This window comes from Sceloporus occidentalis, unplaced genomic scaffold (genome assembly GCF_023333645.1).
Source record: "Sceloporus occidentalis isolate IW3139 unplaced genomic scaffold, rSceOcc1.0.p SCAF_4, whole genome shotgun sequence".
Classification (NCBI taxonomy): Eukaryota; Metazoa; Chordata; class Lepidosauria; order Squamata; family Phrynosomatidae; genus Sceloporus; species Sceloporus occidentalis.
In genome coordinates, this window is record NW_028316984.1 from 32,965,275 (window position 1) to 32,986,951 (window position 21,677).

Below are 21,677 nucleotides of genomic sequence, written 5' to 3' on the forward strand. Positions count from 1 at the left end.
GGGGTGCCTAATCGCCTTTCCCCTGATCCACATTGGGCTCCAAGGGTGGCTGGGCATCCCTCCTTCCCTACTCTGGATAGGAACTGAGGAAGAGAAGGAGAAAGAAGAGGAGGAGGGAGAAGAAGAGGAGGAGGAGGAGGAGGAGTAAAAGGAGGAGGAGGAAGAAGAGGAGGAGGAGGAGAAAGAGAAGGAGGAAGAGAAGGAGAAAGAAGGGGAGGAAGAAGAGAAGGAGGAGAAGAGAAGGAGGAGAAAGGAGGAGAGGAGGCGTCCCCCCTGAGCCCCTGCTTTTGTCCGGCGGGGCAGAGAGGCCTGGCCACTAGGCGAGGAGGCAGCTCGGCGTCTCCTCCTCCTTCCTCCTCCCTGCCGCCTCCGCCCCGCCTTCCTTGCTCCATTGCTGCTCCAGGCCGGCCTCAGGTAGCCAGGCAGCCAGTCCTTCTTCCCTGTGTGCCCGGGGCCCAGGTGAGTGCCTCCTCCTCCTCCTCCGCTACGAGGGAGGAGGCGGTGAGGGAGGCCCAGCTTTTGTTCCCTCTGGGCTGCTGCTGCTGGGGGCTTCTCCTGGCGGAGTCGCCTTCGCTGCCGGGGTGGGCCTTCTTCTGCCAGCCCTTCCTTCCTCGGCGAGGCTTCTGCAGAGGGGCTGGCCATCGGTGCCTTGCCCTGGGGAGGCCGGGAGGCTGGGACTCACTCGCCCCAGGGCCCAGGGGGGATTTGAACCCAGGTCTCCCACACTCAAAGCCCCCACGCCATGCTGACCCCAGAGACCTCCAGGTTGGACCAGTGGGGATGATGGGAATTCTAGTCTAACCAGCCAGCTTTCTTTCAGGGAATATTGGGGAGTGAGGAGCATGGGCTCCTCTCTCTCTCTCTCTCTCTCTCTCTGACATATATCCAAGGGCACCTTTGTTGGCCCTCTCTCAAAGGACTATCCCACCCCCAATCCACAAGACATGGATACCTTTCTCGGTTGGCCCCATAAAGGTGACCTTGTTGGGTGGATTTTGGGTGTCGTTATACTTCTCTCACACACACACATTTGAGGGGTGCCACTTTCAACCGGTGTCCTTGACTGCCTCTTCCCAGGTGGCACCATGCTGGGTTTTTCTTTCTCTCCCCCCTTTCCACTGTTGTCACCCTTTGCTTTTTAACAACAGCCTTGGTAGAGACAGGAGCAACAGGTTTCTTGCAACTTGGACTTTTAAAAAATACAGATGTAATGCCTTAATATCCCCAGATCCTCCCATAGAGCTGGAAAGGAGGCAGGGAGCCCCCTCCACCTCTTTGCTGCTGCTGCTGCTGCTTCCTTCTGCTCCAGGTTTCCCTCCCTCTTCTTGGGTCCCTCCTCTTTTCCTTCCCCTTCCCTTTGTGTTGTCACTTTCCAGCTTTGAGTCCAAACGGGTGAGTGGAGGGGAAAGGCCCCAGTCTCTTCTCTCATATGCTTTGCTTCCAAAATCATTATTGTTCTCCCCCTCCCTCTGGCTGTTTTTCATTGTATCTTTCTTTTTCCAAGGCTCTCTGCATGAGATTTTTGAAGGGGAGGAAGGAGAAACCAGAGTTGCTTTTCCTGCAGAGGCGCCTCCATGCTTGACTAAAGATGGATGGATGGGCATGGTTCCTTATAAGACTTGTTACTGCTTGTAAAAATGTAACCCAGGGCGCAATTCTCTGGCCGTTGTGTGACTTATGGTGTAGTCAGGGCATTGGTATCTAACCTCTTGGGCTCCGAGGAAGAAATGCATGACTAGTGATGGTTGATTCAGCCCGGCAGCTTTTCCTCGGTGGTTTATGTATCCCTTTGGGTTTGGGACAGATCTATTGTGGGTTTTGTTTTAATGATTTTGTCCCTTTCTACAGAACTGTGATAAAGTTGCTAGGTATACAAGACTGCAAGGTATTATGTTTAAGTGTTCCTATTTCTTAAAATTGGGTAGAAAATAAGGGAGGGAGGGGCAAAGGTCTCTTTTTCTTTACCTTTTTAATCTGGTATCACTCCAGGACAAATGGTGAAATTGAGGTGAAGGTTGGGCCATTGCAGCCTGTTACTCTTGTCCTGCCTCTTTTTTCAAACAAGGCAGCACAACTGATCTTTGCAGTCATTTGCAAAAGCAGAAAAATGGTGGCTCTGAAGCTATGACTTCAAATCATCACTCCAGCTAGAGTATAGTGAGCATTGATTTCCTTTCTCCCTTCCCTGCTCCATGATGCTTGTTAAGGTGAAACCAGGATTTCCAGGGATAGCTAGCCTCTTCTTCCATCAATCATCCTGATGAAGTTTTCATTTTGCAATAAATTATATTTTCTGTTTTGCCTAGGATATAGTCCTCTCTGAAACCTACTCATTGTGAGAGGAAGGGAGACTGCAAGTTAAAAGTGAATATATTCCAAAGGCCTTAATCTAATGATATACTGGATGTCATTCTTTTCCTCTTGTCCCATCCCCCGCCATGGCTATGTTTGCAGTGTATACCCATAGGTATTGACTGTGTGTATGTGTCTGTATGTATATATATATGTATGTGTGTGTGTGTATATATATATATATATATATAACAAAGAAGGAAAGCATATGTTGCTGTTCCCTTCTGCCTGTGGAGGTAGGCCCCAATAACTAATCCACATGAATGATTTGGGCCAGAACCTCATAGAATCTTTGCAATGACTATGGCCTTCTTACACATTGAGATTGATAGAAAATGATACGCAGAGCAGGGACGTAGCAAGGGGGGGTTCTTGGGGTCCGGACCCCCCCTCGATTAGAAAAATGAATGGTGTGTGATGTTGCACCGCTGCACTCAAGCCCCATTATAATGGTGGCACTTAGTCTGGATCCCCCCCTTCCCAAAATCCTAGCTACGTCCCTGCGCAGAGAATTGTGTTTAATCAAAATATTTCCAGTAGAAAGAAATCTGAGCTGCTTTCTGTTATGAAACTTCTGGTGTAGCTCATTCCTCTCTTTCATTTTTTGTGGACTGATATTCGCAGCTGTGTTTAACATTTGTTGCTCTTTTGTAAATAGCTGTAGGCCACAAGATGACTTTTCTCAACTAGGTGATCAAAAGCAAATAATCTTGTCTATCTCAGGTTGCTTCTTTTTTGACAGATCTATGACAGATCTACGTACAAGCCTGCAACAGGAACTGGGAGGAAAAAGAAGGGATGAGTAAGCAGGGAATAACATATGACAGAGGAAGGGAAACAGTTCTAGCTGCCAGAAGTTAGGAGTGGTAAAGTTTGGCAATCAGATGCACAGCTGACACAAGAAATGCTTGTTAACAAAGTGTAAAACAGCGATGGTCAACTGTGGCCAGGGCCAGTTTTCACCCCCATAGTAAACTGGACTGCTGAATTTTCAATGGAAAAATTGTCAGCCCCAGAAATGTTACTTTCCAGACCCAGTTTCCAGCACAAACAGGTGAGTGGAGGGGAAAGGCCCCAAAGAAAATTGATCCGAAACTGGATTTTATCACTGCAAGTAAGTTTTGTGAGCAGGGGCTACATATTTTTATGCATGATGTTGCTCCAGTTAGCATTTCAGTGCATTCTCTGGGTGATTTTTCACCTTGAATTTGGGAGAGGACTTGGAGACCAATAAAGGGTTGGGATGAAGAGACAACATCTCAGGGGGCTGGAAAAGATGGTTTTATTCTTGCAATTAGTCCAGCGCATTTTGGTCTGGTAATATTTAATGGTCTTTTCCAGGGGCTGATAAAAGAAAGAAGAGGGACAATGGATTATGTATTTATATTTTGTCCCCTTTCTTTTCTTTTTTATCAGCCCCTGTAGAAGGCAATTAAATATTACTAGGCTGAAATATGCTGGGCTCATTGCAAGAATAAAACCATTTTTTCCAACACCATGAGACATTGTTTCTTTTCTACATCCCCTCTATTGGGTGTTACCAGTCCTCTTTGCTTTCAGAAGAAGTTTGGGCCACGTGGCCTTCAGCCTGCCACCCAGACCCACTTCACCCCATAGAATGGCAGAATAGTTTGTATTCCTCCAACATTTCCAGAAGGATAGGGGCTTCCCCTGTTTGTTCGCTTTGTGGCAGTAGAGCCCATTAGAGCAGTAGCTCTGAAACTTTTTACTTTTGTGACCTCCTATATTTTGTTTGTTTAGTGTGCATATTTTCAATTGTATATTCACGTATATTTACATTTTAACATTTCACAAGTAATAACATCCACCTCAACATTAGGAGGAACTGTCTGACAGTAAGGGCTGTATGACAGTGGAACACACTCCCTCAGAGTGTAATGGAGTTTCCTTCCATAGAGGTCTTTAAACAGAGGTGGGATGGCCATTTGTCAGGTATGCTTTGTTTGAGATTTCCTGCATGGCAGGGGGTTGGACTGGATGGCCCTTGCGGTCTCTTCCAATTCTATGATTCTATTATTCAAATTGGAACATTTTTATAAACAAATTTAGTACTTGACACATGTGTAAATTTAATACATACAGTCTCATAGCCACAATCACACGAGCTTACAGATATTTACATCCATTCTTTTTTTCACTCACACACATACTTATTTACTCTTTCACATACACACAGCCACACAGAAACATTGATTGTTTTGTGTATATATGAGTACACAGAAATGAATATGCAAATATGTAAAACAGATGAAAAGTGTGATTGTGTGTGTGTGTGTGTGAGTGATAGGCAGAATTTGAGTGAGAGACTGTGTGAATGCCCATATCTGAGGGAGAGAGTCAGAAAAAGAGCATTACTGAGTGTGTGTGAGAATTGGTGTGTGACAAAAACTCACTCATACATAGAGAGAGAGAGAGGTACCAAGGGTGTGTGAGAGAATGTGTTGAGGCTGCAGCAATGACTTCTCATGGGAACTGGGGCTGGGTAGGGAAAGAAGTGGAGGCCCAGAACACTTCCCAAAAGTTTTGCCACTCCCCTCTTCTTCTTTGAGTCAGAAACAGCTGATCCAAACATCCTCTTCACCTTTCCCATCCCCTCCAGGACAGAAAATATTTGGTGGGGGGGGGGAGCAGGAATAATAATAATAATATCAGGGTCTCCAAGTCTCACATCTCCAGGGGTCCCACCACTGCATTACATTGATTCAATTTTCATCATCTTCTTAAATTCAAACCTGTGAAGTACGTCAGAGAGAAGAAAACAGTGGCTATTGCGCTGTTCATTTTATGAATCCAGAAAGAAAAGAACAATAGCTATTGCTCTATTTGTTTTATGAAATCAGAAACAAAAGAACAATGGCTATTGCTCTGTTCCTTTTATGAATCCATTGTGCTGGATCAGACCCAATGCCTAGCTAATCCAGCCTTCTCTTCTGGCTTCAATAGGAAGCTCATAGTAGGACAGAGGTGTGATACCATCCTCCTTGCATTCCATATCAACTGTCATGTTGAGCTTTACTGCCTTTGATGCTGAGATACCACTGCTGTCATAACTAGTCCGTAACTTGTTCTCCACGTGTCTAACCCTTGTCTAACTCTCTTCAAGTTGGTGCCATAACTACATCTTGTAGTAGTGCTGTTGAAAGATTTATTCTAAGAGTTTCTTCCAAGTTTTCCTTTTTCATAGTAGCTGCATGTTGGGCCGAAATATTGAGTTGGTAATTCATTTTCTCTCTCTTGGTTAATCTCTGCTCAGACACCAGCATGGGCTTAGAGTTTTGTTTTTGTTTTTTTTTGCTTATTTGTTGCTTATACTTAGTTACTTAAATTGATTTTCATGCCCATCCTCAAAGCTAGATTGTTTTACAGTTCACAGTTTTTGCCATCAGCAAACTTGACCATCTCAATGCTTATAGCTCCAGATCATTTATGAAATTCCAGTGTAGATCATTTATGAACTTTAAAAGCACCAGTTACAGCTCAGATACTTGAGGGATGTCATTGTAGTTCATTGCAAAATGGATCACTTAAACCTGCCGTCTGCCTTCTGTTGTTTTACCAGTTAACTGTAAATAGGAGGATGTCTTCTCTTATCCTCTGCCTGCTAAGCTTGCTCAGGAGTTTTTAATGAGGTACTTTGCCAAAGGTCTTTTGAAATCCAAGCAAACAGTGTTTGATTTGGGGTTGTTTTTTTTAACATCCCATTCCACATGTTTATCAGAACTTTCTATAGGGCTGTCTACACGAGCCGAAAGGCCCGTGTTCCTCCTCACCTCACATTACGCTGTCTGGACAACACAAGCCATTAGCCCTAGGCCAGGATCTGGCAGACTAGACATGGATCCACTCGATCTGGCCTGATCTTGGGGCATTGTTATTATTATTATTATTATTATTATTATTATATTTATTTGTAGCCTACTCTTTTCCCAGAACTGGGACTCAGAGCGAAGAACAATACAATTAAAAACATAGAAAAGAGATGCATTAAAATCATTACAATGTTAAAATAGATAGCCATTTAAAAGAATAAAATACATTTTAAAAAAGAGAAAACTGTATAAAATACTTTAAAATGAAACAACATCCCAGTCGGTCCGTTACAAACATTCCGTATTAAAAGCCTGTCCGAACAGGTAGGTCTAAGCCTTCCAGCGGAAGGCCAACAAGGAGGGAGCCATTCTGGTCTCCCTGGGAAGGGAGTTCCAAAGTCTAGGGGCAGCCACTGAGAAGAGTCTCTCTCGCATCCCCATGAACTGTGCTTGTGAAGGTGTTGGACAGAGAGAAGGGCCTCTCCGGAAGATCTCAGATCTGAACGTCCTGCCATTTACCACAGGTTTTTGTGGAAACTGCATGGCAGACTCTGGCAGGACAGACAGCCCTTCATGCCCCTTACCATACTCAGCCATTACTGCTAGTGAGAAACTCCCCCCCTCCATCATTGCCACATCTGATGTGAAAATGGGGCATCATATGGGGGGGGGGGGATTTCATTCGTTTTGAAAATGAACAGTTTTCTGAGTAAGATAAGGGGCACACGGCAGTAGTGGGCTCATGACAAACCCAGGTTAGAATCCGAGCCAAGATAGTACAGTTTTGGTTCATGCAATCCTGGCCCATCTGCTCAGGGCCTAAGAACTCAGAAACATTACAATTTATCTTTGCAGAAATCATATTGATTCGTTTTAAGCATGACTTCTTCCCCGAGTTTTGCTATATTATATCTGTAATAATATTTTGCACCAATTTATCTGGAATGGACATTGAGCTCAGTGCCTTGTGGGTTTCCCTGGATTCTTTTTTTTTTTTAAATGGGATTACAATGGCTAATCTTCAATCCTCTGGAACAGATGCTGATAGGGACATGTTGCATATTTATGTTAGAACTGCAACTTTTCCACATTTGAATTCTTAAATGACTCTAAAACATATGCCCCATACTGAGGGTCCCTTTACACCACACAGTTATAGCAGTATAATTCCACTTTAACTGCCATGGCTGTACCCTGTGGAATTGTGGAGTTTGTAGTTTAGGGAGGTCCTAGAGGATATCTTTGCTGATAATTCTGAATGCCCCTCCCTAATCTGTAACTCCTAGGATACCATGGGATGTGTATTGTGGAAGAAATCTAGAACACATTTTGACATGTTTGGAGTTAATCCTTCTTGTTCAAAGAATTTTGATTCTGCTTTCAGAGTTCTTTCTGTTATTCCTACCTTACAGCTTACCTCAAACCACCATCCTTTATAAATACAGTCTCCAGTTGCTCCTGATCTCTCTTCACAGGTTTGTAACCAGAAATCAGGTCACTATGCAGGTCAGCCTTTTCTGGCTGTGTACTTTTCTGTGGGCCAAGTACACCTTGGAATTAGAGAGGTAAATACTTGCTCTACATGTTAGCCAGCATGCTGTAGTGCAGCAGTTCCCAACATCTGCTCTAAGGAGCCCTTAGGGCTCCTCATGCACTTCTTAAGTTCTCTGTGGGCCACAGCCACTCCAGGAAAATTACCATCTAGCACATCTTCCTCCCCCACCCCCGGTAACACTTCTAAATACCATTAACTTGTAAGACATAGAGTAGGCCTCTTAGGGGCTCTGCCATAGAAATTGATTCTTAAAAAGGCTCCATGAGTCAAAAAGATTGGGAACCCCTGGTGTAGTGGTTTAAATGTTGAACTATGTCTCTGGAGAGCAGGGTTCGATTCCCAGCTTGGCCATGGAACCCATTTGGTGACTTTGGGCAGGTTATCTCTCTCTCAGCCTCAGAGGTTGGCAATAGCAAACGTCCTCTGAATAAATCTTGTCAAGAAAACCCCATGATAGGATTTTCTTAGGGTTACCATAAATCGGAAAAGATTTGAAGGCACACAAAAGCAACAACCAATCATCTAGCGAACACCACCATTCTAAAACAATTTTTGTTGGGTCTGAACATGCCACAAAGGAACTGTGATGCGTGTTGTGCCTACTTGAATTTACCAATAGGATATCAGTCAGAAGTCAGTAAATTACATATAGTATTCAAAGGGGCATTTCTTTAAGGTGATTTGAATGAAACTGTCCATTGCCTTGTGTGCTAGCACAAACCTGGGAGAACACGCTTTTGCGTATATATTTTGCAAATTCCTTTCAGAAGGTTTCTGTTATAATATTTTCTAGAAGCCTTCATCCCTGTCTTAAATCAGCTTTACCATTTTCTTTTTAATCCTTCTCTGATATCTGTTCAGCAACTTCAGCCTGCTGATGGTATAAATGCACTTCCCAAGCTTTGGTTCTCCTTGATTTCCCAGCAGTTCCCCCTTTTCTCTTCAGTCTTAAAATGGATTAAAATCAGGAAAAAACAAGTTCTCTGTGCCTTACCAACAAGTGAATAATCAGTGTTGCACAATGAAAACAATGCCTCCTTCTGACCTCATAGTGAACTTTATTGTCTAAGGCATACTGAAAACTGGTGCCCTCCAGATTTTAGACTGGAACTCCCATCATCTCCACCCAACATATTTTACTAGCATGCTGGCTGGGGATGGTGATGATGATTATTTTTATTTATAACCCACCTTTCCCCCCAAATTAGGACTCAAGGTGGATTACAAATACAGTTGTCCCTCCTGATTTGCGGGGGATCCATTCCAGACCATCAATCTGGAAAATCACACATATCCAAGCCCCATTGATTTGAATGGTAGCGCACACCATTTTATCCCTCCCTGCTTGCCATCCATGAACAGGCAAGACCTCAGACTCCCAAGTCCACAAATCAGGAGGGATGATGCTATGAGTAATGGGGGTTGTAGTACAAACATATATGTCAAGTAACAAATTGGGGACTGCTACTCAGAGGTGTAAGATAACTTTCTAAACAAGTAGTGTACTAATGCCAGAGATTGCATAGTTGTAAAATTCTAACTTAAATCCACAGGATTTGAAAACTTGAGTCAACACGCAAACCTATTTTGTCAAGAAATTCTAATGTTTCTGAAAACTACAACAGACACAGTGAGTAAGACTGTTTGCATCTTGCAGTATTCTTTCGATGTTGGTTTGGCATAAGAACACAAATTTATATAAAATATGTAGTACAATCATTTTACAGCAAGAGGTGTATTTGTGTGATGTGATGTGCTACCAAACGAGGGCATACACTTTGCTATATGGTGGAAGCATTTGCTTATGGCAACCAGTAAACTTTAATAGTCTTGAATTGTGTGTTTAGGTAAGTTCATTAGCCCAAATCCATTTGTATTATTACACAGAATCATATGTGTGTTTACTTGAAAGCAAGGCCCAATGTGTTCACTGAGGCTTACACCCATGTTGTAAGACATGCAATAAAAATATACAGATATTATAATATTTAAATGGAGCCTAAGGATCACAGACTATATTCTGTGCATTAAGTTGTGCAAAGGTTACTAGCTGGTGATAATAGACAAAAAGGTGGTTGAGTAGCTGAGGAAAAGCATAGGCATGGGGTGTAGGTTCTCTTCAATGTGATATATGTTTCCTCTCCTTCTAGATTAGAGTTTAGATGGTACTTTCTAAACTGTGCTTCAGGGAGCCTTAGAGTTCCTTCAGAGTTTATCAGGAATCCTTGGCGGGATACAGACGGGCAAAAAGGGGTGTGTTCATGACGTCATGAAGGTATAGCCTTCAGACGGCCCTTACCTGAATGCCGCCATGAACATGCCGCCCACACGCCCCAAGCGGGAAGAAGCGGCATTAAAAAGGTGCTGCTTTTCCCCGCTTCTTTTCTGTATGCTGCGCAGCTGCGCAGCTCCGTCTGTAAGCTGCTGCACCGGTACGCCAGAATTGCTACGCCGCTAATTTAAGTTGCCCATTTAAAAGCTCTGAGTCAGCTGCGTCGCATAATGAGTCGGGGTCCTGGAACATGCGCAGTTTGCACCGAGGCTCTAATTAGAGCGTCAGATGCCATGCAGATGTGGAAGCTGCAGCACAGCTGCACTCTATTTTAATGCTCGTAACCCTAACCCTAACCCTAACCCTAGAGCAACATGTACGCATGCGCTGCTAGAATTGGGGAAAGTTTGGAATTTAAAGTGAACCCCTACACACATTCCTGTGCCATTTTCACCTAACAATAAAAAACCGCTAAAACTTTAAATATTTACATATGTACAAGGGAGGTGATGGGGGATGGCAGGGGGACAGCGGTGGCAGCGGCGACAGCTGTGGCTGTGCACTGCAGATTCAGCAAGAGCGTGGGGACCAAAGGAGAGGAGGCATCCATGATGCTGGTGACACTACCAACGTGCAAGCGGACAAGGATGCCAACACCAGCTGATCACCAGCTGGCAGGAGACCACTATTGTTCTTGGGCAGGGCGGGGGAAAAAGTTTTAAAGGGGCTTGGGCGCTTTAAATGTGCACATAAGCTTTCTGCTGCCGGTGCTGAGCGCCGCAGCTGCGCAGCTGCGCATCCGCCAGCCGGCAAAAGAAAAAAAAAAGCCCCGTTTTTGGCCGCCCGTGCAGAAGCTGCCTCTCTCTTTGCAGCATCCTCCGAGGCGGCGGTTTGGAAACTGCGGGTCAGAAACGGCCCCAGGTGAGGCGTCTTCACTGCCCCCCATGTGGAAGCCCCATCACCTGAGCCACACCCCCGGGGCGGACGGTCTGGAGGCTCCGTATTCAGCAGAATACACCTCCAAGACATCTTCCCCTGCCCGTCTGTATCCCGCCCTTGAGTGAGAAAATGAGTAACAGCAGACTGGTGAAAAAATTGTGACCACTACTGTCAGCCTTCATCTGCACCATGCAACTGTAAGGCAGTGTAGGGAAGACAGCAGTATTACATTTACAACTCACAGTTTGTCCAGGACATGAGTAGTGATGTTTGGAACTTGAGTACATACCCAGTGATGCTTAATTAAACCCCTGGTTTGTATAAAATGAGATAACGTAAGTATCTCATTAATTTCTAATGTAAAGCCCTTGTTCCAGCAGATGCTAGTAATCTGAAAATGAGAAAAATTGGACTGGTACATCTGGAAAGCTGAAGCTTAAAACTGCACTAATCTAGCAAAGCAGTTCAATTTGTTTTTGCAGTAAGACTGTCTAAGTCTCCTTGGGCTGCAAACCTTTGCATAAATCCCAGTGATCTCTCTTGGACCTACTTGCCTGGAAGCATGTGAAATTTGAGATGTAGAAGCATACATTTTTGTGCAACTGTGAGTTGTGAGATTACCACAAACACACAAAAAGGTGTGACTCTCTTCAGCTGTCAAGATAATGTACACAGCTATCTCTACAAACACAGACATGTGTTACAGCACCCAAAAGAGCTTTCCCAACCTCCCGGCTTCTTTATCCACAACATTCTCCCCAGTTCACCCAGTCTCTTACTACACCATAAGCCTCTTTGTAGTCCCACAGTATTGTCCAGCCCTGAAGCCTCCATCTTCTATACAAGCTCTGTTCTCCAGCCTCTCTGCTGTTCTCCAGGTTTCGTTGCCTCTCTCTGTACCCTCTTCCATGGCTGTTCTTCAGCTCTTTCACCTGAACAATGGGTCCAACCACCCAGATCACTTATTTTTCACAGAGCTATGCTAGCAAAAAGAGCAAAGATGATGAGAGGGATAGCCTGTTACTTCAGTGCTGAATGGCTGTGGCTATCTGGCAATTAAAACTTAAGGTGTGAGCTTTTCTTGTATTTTACATTTTTTTTGCATGTCTACATTGCTTTACCTTCCTTTTAAAAGAAGAGACCAAAATCAGTCTAGCAGAATTCAGTTAATAAGTGTTACACCAATATTCTCTCATAGATTTCCATTCAGTATACAGGCGTTCTATGATAGACACCTACAGGGTTCTTAGAAGATATATCAATCTGCCAATCATTTCCCAACAATATATAGATAATGTGAATATCAATGATTTAACTTAAACTGTAGGAGCTGATTGGAGGCTAGACTGAGTGTTTTGGGGAACTTAATGAGAATAGCATTGAGATTGCTTTGTAATGGCCCTAAAGTTTCAGAGATGAATATGGGATATTATCTTCTGTTTTTAGGTAAGAAGATGAGCAACTTCGATTCAGAAAAATTGAAGTTTGGAATACTTGCTCATAAATCCAGAGAGAGAGAAAATATAGTAATTAAGATAAAAAGAGATGAAGGTATGATAGAGTTGAGCAGCTTGGAATAAACACTATTTGTGTATTGCTTGGATACCTGAACTTTAAGGGTTTGGGGATATTAAGAGGGTTCATCCATCCAGTCCACCACTGTCTGCTCTGACTGGCTCTTGAAGGACTGAGGAATACATTTTCCCAACCCCAGCTGATTTGCTCAAGCTCATTTAAGTGGAACCTTTGTGAAAAAGATGTGTTCAACTGCTGAGTTATACCTTCTCTGCCAATGTAGAATTTTACTTGATGCATAGTCTGATATTAAATGATACCATCAGGATTTTGGTGAAAAAATATTGTTATATTTTTGAAGGATATATTGGGATATAAATGAGTTATATTGGGATGTAAAATCAGAATATGTTTTTCTGGGAAATAACTAAGATATTTTGTAGGATGTGACTTGCCATTATTTCTAAAATGTGGTGGAACAGAAGATTTTTATTTTTATTTTTTAGTGGGGACAGATTTCATTTGACAAGACAACTGGTTAATAATACATAAGCTATGAACATGATAATATATGAGATGTTATAGAGCATTATACTGATTAGATTAAAGTATCAAGTGTTGTAGCATCTCTATTAATCATCTAATTATTAGAGGCAAGCGTAATCTGTGGAGAACTGGGCACATTACAACTTGGAACATTTCTCTGTTTTCTAATTCTATGGAATCAGAATATACTATTGGCTCCATTTTAGTTTATCTATTTATGAATATTTATTAAGATATTTTTAAACTTTTCTGCCCTAAACAGTCCTCTAAGGTGGCAAGCAAAACTTTAAAACAAACTCACAATAATCCATATTAAGAGCAGGAGCATCCTTAACACGCCCTGGAAAGCATGAATAAACATCAACAGTAAACTAGGTTAATGTGATTTGATTACATAGGATGTGGCTTGGTTTATCTAGGAGTATATAAATAAGTCTCCAAATGGTTAGAAATACCTGGCTGCCTGGCTGTAATGGAAAAGTATGTTCTAGTCTTCTCCTTCTGTCAGTGCATGATTGTTGTAGCAGAGAGGAACAAGTAAAATTGTTTTATCTAGATCCACCAGGCTGTTTTTAAGATTCCCAAGGGCTTCTCAGCCCTCCTCAGTTTTTGATTCTTTTTATAGTAGGGTGGATTTGATATAAATCAATCTCAGAAAAACTTGATTTACTCATGTGATTTCCCCCTGCCTCCTGGGCACTCCTCCTCATTATAAGCTTAATACATATTTTACACAACTCACTTACTGAAGACTCATTCTTGCTGGTATAATCTTAATATTTACAACCAGATGAAGGTTCCTTTTTAAAATAACAACTTTTCAGATACGTTTTACTGTGTGTGTGTGTGTGTGTGTGTGTGTGTGTGTATTATTGATTTGGTTATACTAATAGAAACACATCATAGATAGATAACTATGAAATTATCGTGAAGTGAACTTTCTCCAGTTTAATAGATTAATCATTCATATTTTGATAATGTTTCTGCTGTATTTTATTGGAAAGAGAGAAATAATCATTACCTTAATATTAACAATTTAAATAATTCAATTTAACTAAAATAATAGCATTATCAATTATGTATTCCTGTATGTCATAGCTAAAGCCTCTTCCTCAAAGTTTGAACCCTGGGACCAGATATTGACAATATGTGCAAGAAAATAAGCTGGAGACAGTGCTTGACCCGTTTGTTTTGTCATACTTGTAATTTAATTCTGTCAGTGCGTAATGCTGTTTTTAAGTGCTCACTCAGCTCCTTCCAATTTTCAACAGCATCAGCAATAAAACAGTTATTTTTCTGTATTTTGTTTAAAGCTTCAGAAATGGGATTCAGGATGCTCAGCATATCTTCAGCACTTCTCTTAAACCCAATGTTGAGGATTTGGGCTGTGACTGTGCCATCCATTTTCTCTCGCTTTTATTCATATCAGAATAGGCCAGTTCTTGATACATTGCTCAAAACAGTCCACTATGGAGTTCCATCTAACTTCACCCATTCTCTCCAAAGCTGCTGCTGCAAAATGATTGTTATGGAAATATTTAGCAATTTCAATGACATTAGTCTTTATTTCTAGAACAAATGAGCACTACAGCCATATGTTATTAGCTTTTTATACCCTTCTTGCTCTTCTAAATTTCTTCTCATCTTGCATACATTTGCAGCATTGTCCGTGACAAACTGCATAATAGAAATGGGGATTTTTGTTCGCACATTATTACAGCTTTTGCTACCACTTATAAGTATTCTGCTGTGTGCGCATTTCCTGACATATCAACTGTTTCTGCAAGGAAGAAATTCTCTTCTTCTGTTGTTATATAAGCACATGTAACAGGATCATTGTGGACATTACTCCACCCATCAAGGCTTAGGTTAACAGTTTTATCCTCTAGAGCTGTTGCACATAGCTCCTTTTTGTCATAAACTGTATCCAGCAGTTTCCCTGCAACATCTCCTCTGCTGGGTGGACTGTATCTTGGTCTCAGTGGCTGAACCATAATGAATCAGACAGAAAGAAGAGTTTGTTGCATAAACAAATGGCATTTTTTCATCAATTAACTCTTTTTCTGATCTGTTGGTTTTTATCACAAACATATCTATAGGGAAATTCAGAGATATAGCCATTTCATCTGTAGAATCAGTATGTAGAGAGATCTTGTAGCATCTCTGAGACTAACTGAAAGAAAGAAGTTGGTAGCATGAGCTTTTGTAGACTTCAGACTACTTCCTCAGCTGCTTTTATACTGTATCTATGGTTGTTCCTAGATATTCAGCATTCTTTCTTTTAAATGACATACTGTGGATGTGTAATGTATATGTGTATATTTCAACTCTTATAAAAAACGGAACTATCCCCATCCCTGTGTAGAGTGGTGAAAGGTGAAAGATTAGTCTGTCCCAGAATCACCTTTAAAAAGCACCAAACCCCTTACTGTCTGCTGCTGTACCACATCTGACCTTTTTGAAGCCTGGGCAAGAAAATGGCATTAGTGGCAGCTCTTTGGCACTTCCTCTGAAAACACTACTGAGAGGAATTGGGCTCTAAAGAATTTGAATAAGACATTTGTCTAGCTATGTCAACGTTTCTGGGTTCAAATCAGACAAAGTTCTCACATTAAAGTTAAAGGTTATAATCACTGCTAATAAATTTGCCATTTTCTTTTCTTTGCCTTTTCATCCTTTTTGATATGTGAATGTGTTTTTTAGTTCCACCTGTGTCTGGTTGCCTCCCCATATGTTGCACAGCCACAATTTACTGTGGTTCCATCCTCATCCATCTAGCCTTTAGGGTGAGCCCAAACATTATGCCTGCCAGAATTTTGTACATCCCTTGGCATAATTTTCCTTTGCTTCATCCTTTACATCTTTTGTTACATGCCCCCACAGTTTTACCTTCAACTTCCCCATAGGTCATACCAAAATCCATAATTTTGGCCCCAAAACTTGCCCTTGACTTATACATGAGGTCAACTTACAGTTGAATATATATGGCAACTGATATTAATAGATTCTATGAAGGAGTCCAGGAAGAAATTGACAACACACCAACACAGGACTTCAAGCTAATTATAATGGAGTGGAATGCTAACGTTGGTATCATAGAAGAATCACAAAAAGTAGGAAGATTCAGCCTAGGTACAAGAAATGAAGCAGGAGAATGACCGATAGAATTTTCTGAAGCCAACAATCTATTCATAGCAAATACCTTCTTTATACCACCTGAGAGAAGACTATACACATGGACATCACCAGATGTCCAATACAAAAATCAGATAAACTATATAATTGGAAGCAGAAGATGGAGAAGCTCTTTTCTTGTAGCCAAAACTAAACCAGGCACTGACTGTGGAACATATTGTGAACTACCTATATAAAAAATTAAAATAAAGATGAAGAAGAAAACAAAAACAGTCATCATACCAAAATATGATTGAACAATATACAAACAGAATTAGCAAACAATGTAAAAATATACACTCTTATACATACTCAACCAGGAACCAGAGGCACTATGGTCAGAAGCCAAGGCCATAGTCAAAGAAGAATGCAGAAATACACTAATAAGGCCAAAAAGAAAGAGAAGAAACAACAGATAACAGAGCAAACACTTGAAAAGGAATGAAGAGAAGCAAAAGAAAAAGGTAATAGGACCAAAACCAAAAAAATGAATGCAAGTGTTCAGTGACTAGTGTACAAGGATGGGAAAAAACCCTGCTATAATAACCAAGGCAGAGAAATAGAAGACAAGAAAAAAGGAAGAATGGCAGACTTCTTCCTCAAGATCTGGGAACTCTAAGGAAAGGTCAAACCAGTGGTGGAGATGCTCTATGATCAGAAGAGGAATATACTACAAGTTTAAAAAGAAAAAGATGATGGATGCAATACAAAGAAGAGCTATATAAAGGAGAAGAAAAAAATGAATGGCATATGGAATGAAAAATTATGGGAAGATGAACCGCAAATCCTGCAAATGGAGGCAGATGCGGCAATAAGAGATACTGGCAAGAATAAATTACCAGGAACAGATGATATTCCAGTAGAATTGCTATAGTCCACACAAATAGAATCAACTCTAGTGATAACTAAAATGTGCCAACAAATACAGAAAACAAAACAGTGGCCAACAGACTGGAAACAATCAATATATAGATCCCCATGCACAAAAAAGGCACAAAATACTGCAGCAACTATAGGACCATAGCATTAATTTCCCATGCAAGCAAAATTATGATCAAAATTCTGCAGCACAGACTCCAATCATGTATGGAGAGAGAAATCCCAGAGGCACAAGCGGGCTTCAGAAGAAGAAGAGGCACTAGGGACCACATTGCAAACATACAGTGGTTAACGGAGCACATCAAAGAATTCCAGAAGAAAACCAGTATGTGCTTTATAAACGATAGCAAAGCTTTTGACTTCATATAGATTACAAAAAATAACTATAGAATGCTCTTAAAGACATGGGAGTGCTACTACATCTGATAATCCTGATGAAAAATCTGTACTCGGGACAAGAGGTTAGAACAGAATATGGAGAAACAGAATGATTCCCAATTGGCAAAGGGGTAAGGCAAGTCTGTGCATTATCACCTTACTTGTTCAACTTGGGTAAGGCAAGTCTGTGCATTATTAACTTACTTGTTTAACTTGTGCACAGAAAATATCATATGAAGAATAGACTTAGACTCAGAAGTAGGAGGAGTGAAGATAGCAGGAAGGAGCATGAATCATCTAAGATATGTGGATGACACCATACTACTAGCAGAAAACACCATAGACTTGGGAAATTACTAAGGAAGGTCAAGGAAGAAAGCAAAGGCAGGATTACTGCTGAACATTACGAAAATAAAAATAATGGCCATGAAGGATCTACATAAAATGAAGAAATAGAAATAGTTAAAGACTTTCCATAACTTGGATCAAACATTGATCGGAAAGGAGGCTGCAGGCAAGAAATAAGAAGATTAGGAATAGCAAGGGCAGCCATGAAAGAACTAGACAGGATACTAAAGTGTAAAGACACACAACTGAGCATTAACGGTAAAATCATCCAGTCTGTTGTATTCCCCATTACCATGAGAGCTGGACAATAAAGAAAGCCAACAGAAAGAAAATCAACTCATTTGAGATGTGGTGCTGGAGAAGAGTGTTGAGGAAACTGTGGACAACAAAAAGACACACAAATGGGTCCTGGAATCAATGAAGCCTGAACTCTTTCTGGAAGCCAAGATAATGAAACTGAGGTTGTCATACTTTGGTCACATCATGGAAGGCATGAATCACTGGAAAAGACAATAATGATAGGAAAGGTAGAGGACAGCAGAAAGAGAGGAAGACTGCACCCATATGGATAAATTCAATCAGAGAGGTCATGGTCCTGAATCTACAGGACCTAAGCAGTGGAGAATAGGGGGGCTTGAAGATGTCTTATCCACAGGGTCACCATGGATCAGGGCTGACTCAAGGGCAATTAACAACAACACAATTGAGTGGTAAGGTGGGTCTTTGGTATCTGCTGCAGCTTGTTTCCAGGTCTTACCCCGTATACCAAAATCCATGGATGCTCAAGTCCCATTATATATAATGGTGTAGTAAAATGCCGTCCTGTATATAAAACAGCAAAATCAAGATTTGCCTTTTGGAATTTTTGTGTGAATATTTCTGAACAGTGGTTAGTTGAATCCTTGTATGCAGAATCTGTGGATATGGAGAGACAATTGCATTCTGTTTCCCATTAACAATAGAGACTTCAGTAAGCCATATAGACTTTTATTTTACATTAGCTTCAAACTTGCATGCAAGAAATTGTTTTACTTCATGATCTCATAACAGCTTGGATATTAACTTTTTGCTCCACTAATGACAGGAGAGTTGTGCTAATGGGAAGGTTCCCTTCCATGAGCACATATCTGCTTCTGTGAACAGAAGCTTCTTTCATTTCCAGAACAAAAGGTTTAAAATACAAGCTATGGTACAAATGCAGTACTTGAAATTGAGATCAAGTGGTTTAGAATGGATAAGTTTATAGCACAAGATAAATATTTTAAGACATTGGTGCATCTGTTGAATATTTCGAAGAGGACAAACTTCAGAATTAACTAGGTTGATCTGTGCATTTATAATTTATGACACTTTGTTCTTCTCCTGTTTACAAAGCACTTATGCAGATATCGTCTATTTCATGCCTACCCTTGAGAAAGAAACCTTAAAAAGTACAGATGGTCCTTCGGGGTAGTAGAAGTTCTTGAATTATGTATATGAAGAAATGCAGAAAATAGATATCATGAGTGTAGTTGGCTAGAATTGTACACTACTGCTTCAGCAGCTTGGCGAGGCATCTTCTGTTTGTTTTTATAATCTTTTGTAACTTTATTATGTATTATAATTGGTTTTAATTGCTGGTAGCTCCTCTGAGATGTGTGCATCTATAGAAGGGCAGGGTCTAATTTTTTATTTAAATAAACAAGCATCTATTTCTGGTTCAATGTTCTTTGTCTCTCATTTGTGGTGTTTTCCCTTTTCCAAGAATACACATTTTTACACATTGCTGTTGATACTTCTGATGGCTTAGTATCGGAAGCAGAATGCAGGACTAGAAGAAAATTTCAGCTTTTTAATGCTGAGGATTCTGATTGATGCTCCCATTGTGCCATGTCTGTTCAGCAGTTGTTAAGGGGACTCCACATCAACCCTGAGGGGGGGGGGGGAGTGTTCATGGATTGTACACTGGTGTCATAGACCTTTTAAGTGGGTATGAGTATTTAGGGGTAGTGTAGCCATTAATTTCAATGCAGGCTTGTGCCAGTGAATATGTAGAGCCTTTGTCTCAAAACAGGTGATATGATCCAGGTGAATCGGTATTTAAGGCAATGATACGATCTTGCTGCTGCTATTTATTATCATTACTGCAGCTGTAAGAAATATTTATGAAAATCACATTTGTAGTCAAAAAATTAATGTGTTGTTGGCTTTGTTAGCTGTTTGAGTAGCAAAGAGAACAGGCATAGTGTAGTGGTTTGAGTATTGGATTATGACTCTGGAGACCAGCATTCAAATCCTGGCTTGGCCATGGAAACTATCTGGGTGACTTTGGGCAAGTCACACTCTTGGGCAAGTCACACTCAGCCTTATGTCAAGAGCAAACCCACTCTGAAGAAACTTGCCAAGAAAATAAATTCTATAAGGCAATTTTCAAAAAGCAGAGGTTGATTTTGCTATTTTATATATGCCATTGTATTTAGTGGTACTTGTGCATCCTCTGATTTTGTTATCTATGGGGGTCATGGAACCAAATTGTAGAGGATACCAAGGGCTCACTGTACCATGGGCCAATAATATCTGTAAAACATCCACAAAATACATTTAAAATAGTCCATACCAGTAAAATAATCTGTTTCAACTGCTAAATGCTTCTCAGTTAAAAAAAAAAAGAGAGAGAGAGAGAGCATTGTGTCACAATTGTCCACTGAATCAAGTCAGAGTTCAGCAGTATAGTAACTGTGGCCTGAAATGCACTGATCAAATAAAGTGGCTTCTGGCCGCTTTGGGAGTGTGGTGTTTAGATGACACATGCCCCCAAATCTGCTGGAAGCCATGCCAAGGCCATGCTAGGGGGCTAAAAGCTGGCCCAAAAAGGAGTCAATTTGAATAGACTCCCTGCTGATGCGGCTTGGGACTGCTGTGGAGGCCCACTTTGGGAGTGGGCCATGCAGTCACCATGGTCCTGGCCAGATTGTGGCTGCAGCAGCCAGAGGCCGCTCTTTACCAGCCGTCTGCTTTCTGTGCCTAGCCCATGTTCTGAGATTAAAATCCTGTGAGCTCCTAAAGTAAAACTTTTGAGAAGAGATAGTCAGATCATGCAACATACAACTCTCATCTTTCCCAAACTCTCAGGACTTTTTTCTGACTGAAAGGGGCTAATTAAATTGCCCCCTCCCCCCAAAAGTCCCCAGGAGTGGCCATTCACCATTCAAGTGGGTTGCAGGGTCTGCGTGTACTGTGTAACATCAGATTTTCAAAACCAAAAATAACTACTTTCTCACTTTTTGTGTTTTTTTATCAGTCTATGCAACACACAGAGGGTCCCAAATGCTAAAAAGTGCCTGTATACCCACCGTATTTGCCCACTCCCTGTGTTGTGATGTTCAGGAGCTACTGAGAATTCATCTTTCTATGACTATGCTGGAAAGGAGGAAAGTGTTTAGCTGATTTGTACAGGTTGCAGTGGGATCTCTCAAATGCATTAGAAGCAATTCAGGGCAGATGTCCAATGAATGTGGCCTCAAGAAGGCATTATGGAACTAGCAGCATGTTCTTATATAGTAATATTACTTTAGTAATGCTTAAACCAGTGATGGTGAATTTTTTTAGAGACAGAGTGCCCAAATTCAAAGACGTTTGTTTACTTTAAGGGTTTCTTCTTTCCTGTTGATGTTGTCCAGGTATTTATGGATTTCAATGGCTTCCCTGTGCTTTCTGAACTGATAGTTGTTTGCATGGTCCAGAATTTCAGTGTTTTCAATCAGCACTTTATGCCCTGGATGGTTTATAACATGTTCTCCTACTGCTGAATTTTTTTGGTTGACCCAGTCTGCAGTGTCTCTCATGTTCATGTTTAGATGCTGTGTTTGGTGGTCCCTGTGTAGAATTGCCCACAGCTGCAACGTATGCG

The 21,677-nt window shown here is 41.3% G+C and overlaps 1 protein-coding gene across 6 annotated transcripts in view; it reads left to right on the plus strand.

The window, feature by feature from the left end:
- Positions 1 to 243: 243 nt before the first annotated feature.
- The window catches only part of SESTD1 (SEC14 and spectrin domain containing 1), a 78,316-nt gene continuing 56,882 nt past the window's right edge, over positions 244 to 21,677 (plus strand). The window contains exons 1-3 of one of the 6 annotated variants that reach the window (XM_089519657.1): positions 245 to 459; positions 9,291 to 9,367; positions 12,395 to 12,499. The gene's annotated coding sequence lies outside the window, so the exon portion shown is untranslated. Of the gene's footprint in view, positions 460 to 1,369; positions 1,393 to 7,255; positions 7,658 to 7,686; positions 7,748 to 9,290; positions 9,368 to 12,394; positions 12,500 to 21,677 lie in introns of those variants that run through there. The other 5 variants (XM_089519661.1, XM_089519656.1, XM_089519659.1 and 2 more) reach the window with 5 other exon arrangements.